General features: G+C 41.5%; 1 protein-coding gene across 6 annotated transcripts in view; it reads left to right on the top strand.

The window, feature by feature from the left end:
• The first annotated feature begins 3,161 nt into the window (after positions 1-3,161).
• Positions 3,162-15,025, top strand: part of BANP (BTG3 associated nuclear protein) — a 151,667-nt gene continuing 139,803 nt past the window's right edge. Inside the window, exon 1 of one of the 6 annotated variants that reach the window (XM_077931614.1) lies at positions 3,162-3,329. The gene's annotated coding sequence lies outside the window, so the exon portion shown is untranslated. The remainder of the gene's footprint in view (positions 3,330-15,025) is intronic. The other 5 variants (XM_077931615.1, XM_028739945.2, XM_028739943.2 and 2 more) reach the window with 5 other exon arrangements.

Genomic DNA, 15,025 nt, shown 5'->3' with positions numbered 1-15,025 from the left:
TCTCTGTCTGTAGCTACTGTTTTCATATATGAACATATCTATCTATATGTATCACACACAGAGACTACCGGTATATTTTTCTCCTATAGTCTGCTTAGGTGAGGGGGTGCAGGAAAGGCTCACCTATTTGTTCTGTGAGTAACTTTTTTGGTTATGCTAAATTGTGGTATTTAACTAGTCAGTCCAAACCATTACCTTGAAAGAAGGAAATGGTTTGGTTGTTTTCCCCTTATACATTCTACCTTCACAGATACAGGATTGCAGATTCTGGAGGGGGACCCAAGGTCCCATCCAGGCTGACCATGCAAACTCATAACATTATGGATGGTCTTGGTGGAGGAGAGAACTGTTGCAATGTTGGCAATTGAGAAAGGTGAAGACAAAGGTTGCTCCCTTCCACACCAAACCCCTTTGGAATCACTGTCACTGCTCTTCTGCAGTTAGTTGGGAGCAGAACTCAAGGCCAAGATCCTTTTATAATGCTTACTCACAAGCCAAGTCTTGTTCAGCAAAGATCCCTGGCAACATCACTTCACAGTTTATTGCTTTCTGTGTTTGTTGGGGACTTTGCTTCACTAGAAGGAGTTCAGAATGGAACCAATTTCCCAATAAATGCTTTTTGGGGTGTGGAGTGGGATTGCAGACTGAGTGTGGACTACAAAGAAAAATTAAGTACTCTGTGTCTACTGATTCCAGAATAAAATGTTGTGTGAATGCAGCCTAAGAATGTCTTAAGAACTGGGGCCTCAATTTGCTTGTTTTCCTTCCCCACCTCACCTTCCTTTTCTCTCATGTATCTTAGATTATAAACTTGATGAAAAGGACAATTTTGTTTTTTTTAACCTTTATACAGCACCTGGAAAACTTTGGCACCTTATAAATTTTTATAAATGTTATAAATTTTTATTAATAATACACATGTAATGCTTTGAACTGTCACAATCTGCTATACATTCACTCATGCTATATAAAAATGTTAACTGTTTATGACAAGATTTCTCATCTATCTTTTTCTGCTCTATATCTGTAGACCTGCTACAGGTTACACAGGAAATTACTACAGATTGTGAACATGTATGATTTTTTGACCTCTTTACATGGGGCAACCTTTGCACTGACCCTTTGCAAAACTGTGTGCACAGAGAGTTAATTTTTTACAATAAATTGGTGCTCCCCCCCGGGGGTACGCAGGGGTACGCATACCCCTAAACATTTTGTGAATCTAAGTTTGGCCTCATTGAGGGGCAGTATTTCAATATGAGGAGGAAAACGAGAGTATCCCTAAACATTTTTTTTTTAGAAAAAAAGCACTGCCTTAAATTATACACTGGGTATATAGAATTTGCTTTGAAGAATAATATTTAAAAATGCCTTGAACTGATAAATGAGGTTATGGACAGTGCTTGTCAAACACTGATTTGCTTGGGAAAAGCAGAGAATCCCAGGGCCCTGCCATGGTTGACAGAAACTTAAAACATCAACAAATCTAGTATGGCATAATACATGTTGAGGAATAAAATCTACATGAAGTGTTATTTGCAGTTATTAGGTGTAGATGTTGGTGGGACCTTATAAGTTTCTGTAGATGAGAGTTCCCATCAATAGATATGTGAACTGTTATTCTCATGAAGTGGACTGTTGCCTATGAAAGGTTATGCTGAACTGTTAGCCTTTTATGATGCCACATAGTTCCCCCTCTCTCCGAATTTGTAACCAGTGAGGCCAAAAGACTATGAATCACAGTGGGAAGCTGCAATTCAGTTACATTTGTATACATAATTCAACATATGCACCAGCTGTCCCAGTTTACCAGAAACAGTACCCTTTTCTTGCTACACTTGCCTTGCAAATTGCTATCCCTGTTCTGACCATTTGCAAATGCCATTTCAATTACTGTATTATTATTTTGCATGAGATACCACACTTCCAGCTCCAGCTCTTTACCTAGGATCTCTAGAGTTAGACCTACAACCTACATTTACAGCACATGGCTTCCCCTGAATAATCCTGGAAACTGTAGTTTCTTAAATGTGCTGGGTATTTAGTTGTGTGAGGGGTAAACCATAGTTCCCTGGAGTGGTTTTTTTTTTTTTTTTGAGGGGGGCAACCATGTGCTTCAGATGAATGGCACTGGATGTGGTGCTGCTATCCTAGGGAGATTTACTTCTTGAGTAAACATGAGTAAGAGTGTGCTGCATATAGAAACATGGCTAGACAATTTGTCTACCTGGCTTTGTAAATGCCTTAGAGATTTTTATGTATTTATTTTATTAAGTGTTCTATAAATCTTGTTAAATAAGCAAATAAAATAAAAACAGAATGGTATTTGTACAAAAGCTTACGTTGGACTAAATTTGTTCACCTTTAAGGTGCTACAAGATAAATTATTTTGCTTTTTTACTGACCAGCACCAGCTTTCCAGGTTTTCAGACAGGAGCCTTTCCCAGCCCTGGGACCTTTTGCATGTAAAGTAGGTGCTCTGTCACAGAGCTAGACCTTCTGCCACAATTCTGACTGGTTTTAACACCAAGCCAGTTCCTCCTTGTTGTTCAATGTATAGGACTAAGATATGGCAGACTATGATTCCAGTCCCCACTCAGTCGTGAAGCTCACTCGGTGACCTGGGGAAAATCGCTGTTTCTCAGCCTAACCTACCTCACAGGGTTGTTGTGCAGATAAAATGGGAAGATGGAGAACAGTGAATGCCAGCTTGAGGCCCTTGGAAGAAAGGCAGGGTATTAATGTGATAAAATGAAAATAATTATGTCTCTCTCCCTGTATATGTAATGTATCGGTCTCTGTCTATGTGTTTGAGCCACACACACATCATATATACAAAATCACGCCTACACGCTTATTGAGGCTTTGAGCAATATTTGGCGGGAATGACAATCCGTGAAAACATGACCTAACCATCGCTCTGCTTTATTTCTGCCGCCTGGTGGCCTCAAGCTTTCAAACTCTGAGCCCAAAGCATCATTGAGCTTTACAACTACACTCCCCAGCGTCCACTTCTTCTTTCCCTGGTTACTACAACTCCCAGAATGCCTCGGGAGAAGCGAGCTTCACGGGAGTCCCCCGCGCGCAAGGCCCTCCGGGACGTGTAGTCCAGCCGCTCGCCGGCTGGAGGCTCTGGCGTTGGGTTGGCTGCCGTGGACCTAAGGTGGGAGCCGTTCAGCGCGCGTGCGCGGCGCCTCGAGGCAGTCGAAGGGGAGCGGCGGGGCTTTGTGGCGCATGCGCAGTGGCGACTCTGGAGGATCTCTCGCGAGGAAGGACGCCATTATCGCAGCCGCCCGACCAAACACCACGAGAATTCGGCAAGGCAAACGGTAACCTCGCTCTCCCCCGCGGCTGGGCGGCTGGCTCGGGCTGGAGCTCCTCGGCGCGGGCCTCGCGCGGCTCCCTCACGACGCCGGAAAACCCGCTCGGTTTCCCTCACAGCGCCTCGGCCGCTGGGCCGCGAGGGGGAGGCGGGAGGAGGGCGAGCGAGGGGCGGGGCTTCACTCTCAGCCTCTCACTCCCCCCCCCCCGCGCCGCCGCCGCCGCCGCCGCGAGCCGCCTGGCCCCTCCCCTCCTGGAACGGGAGGCGGGATTTCCCTGCTTATCTCTCTTTCACCGCCCCACCGCCTGGCACGAATTTAGATGATAAGACATCATTTATTTAGGATTATAAATGTTCAATATGTGTGCGTGTATCTGTCTGTTAGCTTCCTGATTTGCATATATTTGCATACCTCTAATTCGCTTTTTTTTTTTACACGGATAAAATTACTCGTTTAAAAACGTATGGTTGCAACTTTTTGATTTTCTAGATAATATTGATTGATCCTTATGGTTTCATCAGCGCGTGTGCTGGTGCCTTTTAAAAAAACGAACAACAGCAACAAAATACAGATCCTTGCCCGGAAGGGCATGCATACCTACTGGACACAACACAGAGATAAGGTTATAATCTAATCTGCTTTCCCACAGAAGAACAGCGTTCAAGGTGGATTGTAGTATAGGAAGTGAAAAACCACAAGCATGTGTGATTGAGTAAAAACAAATTTGAATAGGTTGAAAATGTGTTCTTAATTTGGTGGGAAGCCACTTAAATATATGTATTTACATATCAATGGGGTATTTTAGCCTATGGAAGCCTGGTGTCAGTCCTGCCACCAAGGTTTTCCTCTGTTGCTGTGCCTAGGCTTTGGAGCTACCAGCTACCTTCCTGACAACATTTGTCATCACTTGAAGATTGCTCTGTTCTGAGAAGCATTTGGCTTGTTTTTGATTATTTTTTGATTATTTGCTGTTTCTGTTGTATTTCTGTTTTTCAGTATGTGTTTTTACACACACACACACACACACACACACACGGGATCTCCCAACCTTAGAACTTAATAATAATGATAATAGGATGCTTAAGTAATCTTGTCATGATGGAGTCTGAGTGGATAATGTTTAGAAACACATTCAAACTACCTCTGTTTTGTAGTCATCCTCTTATTAACTCCCAGATTCCTCCTTTGCTACCAAAGTTTCATTGCCAGTTTCGTTCATTTTAACCTGATGAAATTTTTTTACACTTGTTCAGTTATTGTCAAAAGGCTAATTGAACGTTACAATTTCAGTAATGCGCACATGTTGGAACAACAACCACATGAAATTTTGATTGTGACACTATGCAAAGAAAAATCCAATGAAAACATGTTTAATATTTTGGAACCATATTTATCCTTGGCTGGACTTGAAGTGAATGCACTCCTTTTGATTAAGCTTGACGTGAAAACAATACATAATCTAGTTTTAAAACAAGGATAGGGAATCTGTGGCCCTCTGGATGTTCATTTGGGAGGATGGAAGTTGTAGTCCAACAAAATCTCCTGGAGGGCCACAGGTTCCCTATGCTTGCTGTAGGGCAAGCACATGTTTTCTAGGCTCCCACTCCCCATTGTTGATATAAGCTAAACTTCAGTGATCTCCAGGCTACTTTACAATTTTGCAAAGTTGTAACCGGCAAGCTTTGCATATAACTGGGATAGGCAACTTGTTTAGTGCTATTAGAAAGTGAGATGGGCCACAATGGAGCTTGCTGCAAGTTTATTATAGGTAACTGATTATTAATACATAATATTATTTAGATAATTTCTCACAACCTAGTTAAATGCCAGGTGTGGCATGTAAATGTGCTGTATTTCTGTTTTCTATAATGCAGAACTTGTTTATACTGTGCTCTCAGTATGCATGAAGATATGATAATAGAGAAAAAGGGAGCTTACAATTTATCCAACCAGAGCAGGAGAAGCAACAGAATAAGTCTGGAAATGGAAGTGGCAAGTGTAGCAAAGAGTAGCCCTTAAGGCATCCTCATGGGATTACAGTGGTACCTCAAGATGCGAACGGGATCCGTTCCGGAGCACTGTTCGCATCTAGAAGCAAACGTAACTAGTGATGGCACATCTGCGCACGCGTGTGTCGCTTTTCACCACTTCTGTGCATGCGCGTGACGTCCTTTTGAGCGTCTGCGCATGCGCAAGCGGTGAAACCCGGAAGTAACACGCTCCTTTACTTCTGGGTTGCCGCAGAGCGCAACTTGAACGCGCTCATCCTGAAGCACATTCAACCCGAGGTATGACTGTACAAGTGAATTGCACCCTGTTTACATTTCTTAAGTGCCATAACATTTGCCCTCAAACTACACGTTGCCAGAGAGTGAAGTCAGTTGCATGAAACTGTTTAAATTCTTAACCCCAAACACACGAACAATGAAATGGGATTTGAAAGCAAGAAAATTAGTTCAGCTGCCATTGCAAAACCTGCTTGGAACCAGGGTCTGTGGGAAATGCAAGTACTATTTATTGTACATATATTTATGGTCTAAAAAGGAACATGAAACTGCCCTCCCTGCTGGAGCCATGCAGGTCTGGGTCAGATCAGTACCTGCAAACCACACGTATGCCACTTGGGGTTCCATGATGGAAGAAAGACAGGCTATAGATATAAGAAAAATAAATTAGGGGGAAGGAGGCAGATTACTGTTCTTTGAATATTGATGAATTGGGAGGTATACAGAAGAATAGCTCAGAGGTAGTTTTTGCCTGCTTTGTGTGCAGACAGGCCCAGCTTCAATCGCTGAGGAATCTTTGATTGAATCGGGGTCAGTGGGAATGCTGGTGGGAAGGACTCTTCTGATTGCCTGAAACTACCCAGAGAGCTTCTAAATGACCAGAGTGTACTAAATGGACAAATAATCTGGCCTGATAAAAGGCAACTTCCTACATTCCTGTGAAAACTAGTCTGTGTCCATCCTTGCTGAAATAATATTTCTTTTTTGCTTGGATCCATTCCTCCTTTTTCACTGGTTTAGGGTCAAGATAATCTCCCTTATGTTGTTGCTTCTTATTCACTGCTTCTTTCTGTTCACAATATTATCCTTTCATCTTTACCATCTTAAACAGAAAAAGTGTAACAAAAGAGTGCTATTTGGATTTGTAGCTGCATAGTTCACCTGTTTGGTTTTGCTGCTCAAGACACTTGTGGTGCATTCTGCAAGGACATACTGGTTTTTCACCAGATGGCGCTCTTCCCTTGAAAATTATGAGCAGCAAATGTATCACTGTACAGTATATTCAGTGCTATTTTTCTAGAAAAAGAGGTGCTGGAACCATGAACACCTCCCTCATTCCCTTAGAATGGCAAATGGCGCCCACCTGAGAGGTGCCGGAACTGAGTTCCTGAGTCCCCCCTGAAAAAAATCCCTGATTATATTGATAATGCAATACAAATTTGACATGCTAGCCAATCATTGGCTCTAGCAATTGCTTTCAAACAGCTTCAGTCTTGTGGGTTCTTTTTTAAACTGTTGGAAACCTTCTGAAGGATATTTAAAGCACAACCTTTGTTAAAATAAATATTTAAACTCAGAACTGTTATGCTGTGTAATTTGTTTTGATGATGTCAATCCAATCAGTTTGGTAAAGTTACTCCATAATCTGTGTTCGGATTCCCTGAAGTGGATTTACAAGTACAAGCAATTTCTGTTCTCCCTACTCAGTGATCTGCATTGTTAAAATAACTATGCAGAATCCAAGTGTGACTTTTGCAATTGGATCTTGTCCTTTCTAACTTATACGTAAATTTCTGAGAAAAACAAAAACTGCTCCCTATAGGTGTGTTAAGGATTGCAGCCTTAGTTTTTCTTCTTTGTTCCTTCTTTTTGTACTGTTCATTAACTTGGGGTGAAAGGGGTTAGACATATGGTTTAAAGTGTTGAAACAGTATATTGGAAATGTGTGAGAGCACGCCCTTGGCAGCCTAAATCAGTAATGGCATATAGTGCTTGGGTTTGTTTTAGATGGCTGAAGGCTGTGAAGCAGGCTGAAGTACTGGAACTCAGCTCTCTCTCTCCATGTGGGGCTGGGTTCCAGTCCCACAAGATTCCCTACAGCTGTGCTTCCCAAACTTAGAATAACCGCATAATGCTTTTGAGAGTTTAGTCTCACTGGCATACCCTTTCTCTGGCAAAGATAACTTGGAGGTAGTTTTAATAATACTATTTTATCTAGACCAGAACAAATTCTGCCATGTACCCTTTGAAAGCCTTTTGAATACGCCTGAGAGTATACCACACTTTGCGGAACACTGCACTACAGGATAGGAGCTTGCCCTCTCTGCTCTCCTCCCCACTAAAGGTGTATTGCGGGGGGGGGGGGCTTTTGCTGTCTCTAGATACTGTGTGCTCCCAGCCCCATCTATATATGTGGGCCAGGGTTTGGAGTATGCAAATACCATTGGGGAAAAGTTAAACAGAGTTCCATTGTGGGACTTGCTTCGTCATTCTCCCAGTCCATTGGTGTAATCTTCATAACACAGATGGACAGTGATACTCTTGAGTGCAGCAAACACAATACCATCATTTTCTTCTCGCTCCTATTAATTGATAACGTGGGTCAGATGGTCACACTTTTTAGTAAAAAACTAAAGAAGAATACACTGAATTCTATTTTAAAGTGGCAATCTTCCTATATTTGTTTAAAGTTTCTACAGTTCTCTCCCAAGCACTGCCCACCCCCATATATGGCAGGCACCCATATCCCCCCAAAGTATTAGTTTTCTGCAGCATTCTAAAAAGAGGTCCTTTATTTAAAGAGTTAGTGTAAATTCTTTGGATAATTTGAAGTAAGATGTATCCAGGTTGTTTGCACTTCAATCAGCATGTACAAATATTTTGATTTACAGACAAGTTGACTGCCGAGAAATGTTTCTTTGCCTTTGCTGTGAACATCTAAATGGTCAAGAACATTTGGTAAATACAAACCATTTGTCCACCACAACTCCTTCCCTTTCTGCACCAGTCATACAATCTTATTTTCTGCTAATATTTTGTAGGCACTTCTGTTTGAAGGCTGTTCACATTAAAGGCTAATGATGCAGCCTCTGTAAAGGGTTGAGATGGAGCAGGAGTTTTGTTTGTGTTCTTCCTATGTACCTGTGACCCTGTGCCTGTGATGATACTGCGTGACGTTGCCCTGTGTCCATGGGCTGGTGTGGTGCCAGGAAGAGAGACAAATCAAACCATGAGGTCATGTAGATTCACAGTATACCATATTTTTCTGTGTATAACATGCCCCCATGTATAAGACGCCTCCTATTTTTGGGGACTCCAAATTAAGAAAATTGGAGATTCCCCAGAGTTGGGGGGGGGCTCAGACTTGTTGAGATTTTTTGGGGGGGGGATTTTGTGCCAAAATTTGCTCACCTAACTGCTACTTGCACATGGTGCAAAAGCTGCCTATCGTCTGTCCCCTCGCCGGCAGAAGCCGGCAGTCACCCAACCAATTGCCGTAGCGACAGCCAGTAAAAACTAGCCCTTGATGCAACCACCAACAATAGCATGCCCAATAGCTGCTGATAATCTTCAGCTCGTGGCAACAACCAATCCCAAGTCCCCCCATGCACATTCCGTGTATAAGACAACCCCCAATTTTTAACATTTTTAAATAAACCTCGTCTTATACACAGAAAAGTACAGTAGTTTAAAACTCCAGTTTGGGTTCCTAAGAAAATTACAATGATGTTTGCCCTTTTAGGCCTCCCCAGTGCCAGAGAAGCACAAGTGACCTTACAAAGGGAGCATAACATGGAGTGGATAATGCACGTTTAGATTTCTGCATAGGAGTGAAATAGCATTACACTTTGCACAAATGAATGTATAGGGTAGATGTATTTTACCCTTAAAGCAAAATGAGGTAATGAGTGCAAAGGCTATGGTTGTTGATAAATGGTTTCTTTTAATTGCCGTTTATCAACTTGGAGAGGTTGAGGGTTCTTGACTACTTCAAAGGCCACACAGTAAGCTTTGTGACTGAATGGGGAGCAGTGTAGAACATGACTCTGAAACTTTGTTCAGTGCCTCAGTCTCCCCTAGTGCAGAGAGAAGAAATGCCTTACTGCACCTGCAGCAGCGAAACCTGACGCCTTCATCTACCCCACCTGCAAAACATACATTTTTCTCATATCGGTCTCTATAGCTGCATCAGACGCTGTAACTCTCCCAACGGTTTGACTTCACTCTTGAATGCACACTCTACCATAGTCTCCTGAGACAGACGCCAACAACCATGTACATATTGCGCAGCAGTCCTACAAACACTTACTTGGGAATAGGTTCTATTGAACTTTATGGGAATATCTTCCATGTAGGCTGCATCTATGTAAGCCAAAAGAGGCATTGGTTGCCTCTCGGTATCTTTTTGGCATATCAAGGCCTTTACACTGCCTGTAAATGGAAGCTTCCAAAAGCACAGCTGTAGTTTCACATGACAACTCTGTCAGATCAGGCCAAGGCCCTTCCAGTATGGCATTCTGGTCTCAGACTAAATGCCGATTTATGTTCTGCACCATGCAGGCTTTTGATGAATTTTTGATGATTATAGTTGTGATTAAAATTAGTAAGAATCTGAAGTAGGCAAATGAGGATTGGAAGAACACATTAAATTCTGAAGAGCCAACATTTAGGGGAAAATGCTTCATGGAACTGAGAAAACACCAACATGAATGACTAGTTGCCTAGGGTTTTCCCAGTCCAGATGCAAGCAATTTGAAAAATAGCTCTATATGGAGGCAAGAAGGAAGGCAAAAACTAAGAAGAACTGCAGTTCTGTAATCTTGAGACTGGACACGTTTGGGTTCCCTTTGTAGTTTTATGAGGGTGCCTGTGTAGCATGAAATCTCTCTTTCCAATGAGAATCCTTTTGAGGTTCTACATCTTAATTCTACCCTTAAAAGTCATGCAGAAAAGGCCCTCGGAGAACTGGCAGGGCTCCTGCTTACAATGCGGTTGACCTTCTTTTACTAAAGGGCTGCTTTTTATTATGTTATGCCTATTAATCAATGTTACAATATGTTGACATATGATGTAATTGGTTAGGGAGCAATGGGCTAGCATGAGATGACTAAGATCTAGCTGCCAACAGGTCTGCCGATAGGAGCCAAGTGTAAGGTTTATAAAGTTAGAACAAATCACAGAGGTGACTGGGTTTGTAAAAGAGCGTTCTTAGCTGTTTATGTCAGAGCTGGATGAAGGGCAAGTGGGCTACTAAAGGAAGATTTGGCTGTCATTTGGTGCCTGGGAAAGGGAAAATGATGCATTGAATAACCATGACAGCTATGTGTTAGAATGTTCATAAATTCTCACTTCGCACTGGACTTATTTAATCTTAAGTTTTTGGGGGTTTTTTAATACCAGGAAAGAATTTCTGTTTGTGCAGTAAATTACTACAGTACCACAAACATGCATGATAGAACAAAATTGGTTCGGTAGGCTGTTAGTTATGTGACTAGAAAAGCCAAGAATTACACTTCAATTAAATACCCTTTAAGTACTGGAAAAACCTTTGTATCTTGACACGTAGCTTCTTTTTATTAATTTTAGTTTATTTTGTATGTTTTAGAATAACTATGACAGGTTTCAAATGCTGAGTATAGTTTTTTGGATTAAGATGTTGACAGAATGTTATGATTGTATTTTGTAAGCTGTAAAAATGTTTGGGCAGTTCTATTTTTTAAACTGATACGGCTTTTGATACCTAGTTTTATTTTGGAATAGGAAATAATTACAGATTCTTAGATGACATTATCAAGTATTTAGGTGCCCACACTGAAAAAGCAGAGGCCATTGTTCCTAGGTGCCCGGGATCTCTCTCTACTCATGTTTTTTACCCTTAAAACAGCAAAGGATGGAAACTGTGAAGGATGTACAGGATTTATTAGAGTTTCCCCCTATATTTCTATTACTGTCATAGCTGTCACTTGGAACCAAAGTTAATAGACAGAGACATTGTTGTAAATATGGATCCCGACCCAGATTTTTAAAGCCGCCAAAAATATGATAGCATGAGTATTCATTGACCTTTTCTGCTTTTGTGAAATATATTGTGGGCTTTAGCCCACATATGTTTACACCATGCTAACTATGAAACCTTAAACATGCTTCTTCAGAAGTAAATCCCACAGAACAGACATACTCCCTATTTGCAGCGGCCAGCAAACTTTTTCAGCAGGGGGCCGGTCCACTGTCCATCAGACCTTGTGGGGGGCCAGACTATATTTTGAAAAAATAATAATGAACGAGTTCCTATGCCCCACAAATAACCCAGAGATGCAATTTAAATAAAAGCACACATTCTACTCATGTTAAAACACCAGGCAGGTCCCACAAATAACGCAGAGATGCATTTTAAATAAAAGGACACATTCTACTCATGTAAAAACACGCTGATTCCTGGACCGTCTGAGGGCTGGATTTAGAAGGTGATTGGGCTGGATATGGCCCCTGGGCCTTAGTTTGCCCACCCATGCCCTAGTGAATGTATTGGGGATTGAAGCTTACAATTCCTTAAACCTCAGTGGTGACACAAGACCCTCTAATTCTCTGCAACAGACTTACATGACTGCCTCTGGGTTCACTGTTAGTGTTCTCTTACCTTAGTATGTAAGCTATTTTTCAGGCTGAGGACTGCATTTCCTTGCAGGTAACCCCCAGGGTAGGGGTGGGAGGCAGAACACGTTAGTAATAGGTGGGGCCAGAGGTGAAGTACAGTGGACCGACAGATGCAACTCTCATCTTTGTACAATGGCAAACATTCTGGCCTTGTGAGGGCTCATGGTTTCTACTGAGGGCATGGCACCCAAAATTGGGATGTCACATTTCAACTGGGACAGTTGAGGGGTATGGGACACATTCCAGTTTTGCAAAAGCACTTAAATGCCTGGATAAGGGCTGCTGAGGGGTGGCTTGTTGAAAGAAGTGTGGGGCCTGGGAAGATTTCTTAGGGCCTGGTAGAGAGCCCTAGAGTGTTCATTCTGCTCCTGGGCCAAACATTCTCCACCCCTCATATAAACTGTCATTTCAGTTTTACAAAATGTGTAGATGGCCAGAAGATGTAAATTGATAGAATTCTGTGTGATACATCCCAATGATGTCATTTACCGAATACCTGATGATTTTCATGGATTTTGATTTTTTCTTTTAAACTGTGACCCAAAGCATGCTTGGTTGAAAGTTAGTTCAGTTTAAGAGGTTATTGCCAAGTTGCATATGTTTTTAGGATTGAGGTTCCAGTAAGGAATGGATAACTGACAGCTCACAAATCAACTCAGGCCCAATTTTTCTTGGCCTTCGGACACTTAATGAAATTGAAATAATTTTCAGTTTTCATTAAAATGAAAAGCAAACACCTCAGTACTGCATAGAATAATAAGCTATTTTTGTGGCTTTGGAGCAAAGTGTGGAAAACACATCTGTGACAAAGCCCAAGGCAAGATTTCTTGAATTGGGAAAAAGACTCAGCTGAGTGCTATCCGCATATGGTACCAAGTTGAATTTGAAATGGATAAACCAATCTTATGCATAAAAATCATCTTACCATGAAAAGGAGGGAAAATGCCTTTCTTATAACTAAACAAACAAAACTAAGCATGGGTAACAAAACAATGTAGTGTTTTCAAAATGTTTTGGGAAGTAACCCAAAGCAGTCCCATGCATTGCCCTTCTGGTGGGGGGCTGCCAGGAACTCATTGCCACATTGAGTCCTCTATGTTGGGACAGCTATTGGCAAGGCTGCTATGTGGCATTTCAAAGGCACTCTATCTTGTCTGTGGGCTTTCCATGAGGCATTAGGTTGCATCTTATGGACCTTTAATCTGATCTAGGAAAGCTCTTATGTTCTTAAGTTGTATTCAAGATATGCTGGCCAAAAAGAGAACCTGCACAAGAGCCCAAATATTCCCCAATTTGTTCCAAAAGTTGTGTAATCAGGCAGGAGACACTTGTGAGTGCACCTATAAAATTGCAAAAGGTACTTGACATGAAGAAGAGCATAAACTGAAAAATGGAGCAGGACCAGCTGGTCTTAATGTGCAGTACTATAATATGCTTTATATGATTCAAACTTTCCAATTTTTTTATTTTTAAGAAAAGTAGGGGACTAGGCTGATTTCTTCTCCCTTGGCAGGATGCAAAATTGATTCCTAAGCCTGATAATTACCCAGCATTGCTTGAGAACTGTCTGTCTATCTCTCTTAGTGTAGATAATAAAATACCAACCTCTGCATAATAAGCCATTACTAAAGCATTTATTTTTATTATTTTATTTTATTTTATTTTATTGCAGAGGAGGAACATATTATAAAATACAAAACATATAGTGGTGTTTGTCACTGCAGAAAAGGCCTTTGATAGGCTGGAATGCAAGTAAGCAGAGAATGCAACTTATCCTAAATAATATAGGGATTATCTTTTAAACATAAATACCTAGGATGAACAGTACATTTTCAAATTGTATTTTAAACTTCAAGCTAAAAAACCCAAGGATAAAAGGACACTGTAAAAATTGGTGTGACCTCTTGGTGAACTGCTCTGCATGTGGAACACTGACTACAACGTTATATGATTTTGGACTCTCTGGTTGGTCACCAGAACCTGCAGTATGGTGATTGTAAAATACACATGCATACATATGTCAATATTACTTTAAATTGCGGGACATGTATTGTGTTAATCTGTGTGAATTTTGATTTTCTTACGAGTAAAGGAAGATGAAAAGCGGGCGAGGGATTTTGACTTGTTCTTTCCCTTTTCTTAATGCATGGATTGAAATATTCTTTCCCTTCAAGTTCAGGGCAGGGCTTCCAATAGCTTGCAGTTAGTGACAATATGAAACAGTAATCCTAGCACAGCTGTTTTATTATGTTACGACTGGCTATTTTCCAGGACTTCTGAGAAATGGCAAACTTAATTTGCCAAAATGATAGAAATGGCAACCACATGCCCTAAATCTCTTGCTAGGTTACTTGGGCATGCTGCCACAGTGAATGCAATCACAATAGTTTTCACGGTGATCCGAATTTCAAATGAATCTCTTGGCAGCAGAAGTGTTTTGAGTAAATGCCTCCAATACCGTGTAGTGTCCTCATTTGGAAGAATCTAGAATGCATATATTTTTTGTAACGAGCAGCTGCTGCCTTGGCTGGTCCAGGAACCTGGGCGATGCTGTGGTGTTCTCCACCTGCCTGTTTTAATTGCATTCTTATATTTGAGCAGAAGAAGGGAAAAGTCGTTGTGTGCAGTTGGCTTTGATTCAGTGCTAGTGGTTAATGATAAATTGCCATTTCCACTGGCAAATGAAGTTTATTTCCCCAATATTTTTTTTGCTTCAGGTATTGAATAAACCCCTCAATCTGCCTGTTCTTTTCTCTCTCTCTCTCTCTCTCTCTCTCTCTCTCTCTCTCTCTCTCTCCATTTTTCCCCCTCCCCCAAGTGTGGGAAATGCAGATGTGAATTGCTCCAGCAATTTTAATTCAGCTTTTGGAGGCTGGAGATTTCCTTTAATAAGACCTCTAACAATCCCTGACAGGGAACTCCAGGGGGACAGTGCTGAAAAATGTTTGGCTCTAGAACCAGAGCTGAATGCTGGGATTGGAACTGAATATTGCAGGAGCTGAATTGTGGGAACTCTGGAGACTGGAGAGAGAAAACTGATTT

Source organism: Podarcis muralis, chromosome 7 (assembly GCF_964188315.1).
Source record: "Podarcis muralis chromosome 7, rPodMur119.hap1.1, whole genome shotgun sequence".
Lineage (NCBI taxonomy): Eukaryota > Metazoa > Chordata > Lepidosauria > Squamata > Lacertidae > Podarcis > Podarcis muralis.
The sequence above is the reverse complement of the archived record's forward strand: the minus strand, read 5'-3'. Positions and strand labels throughout refer to the sequence as shown.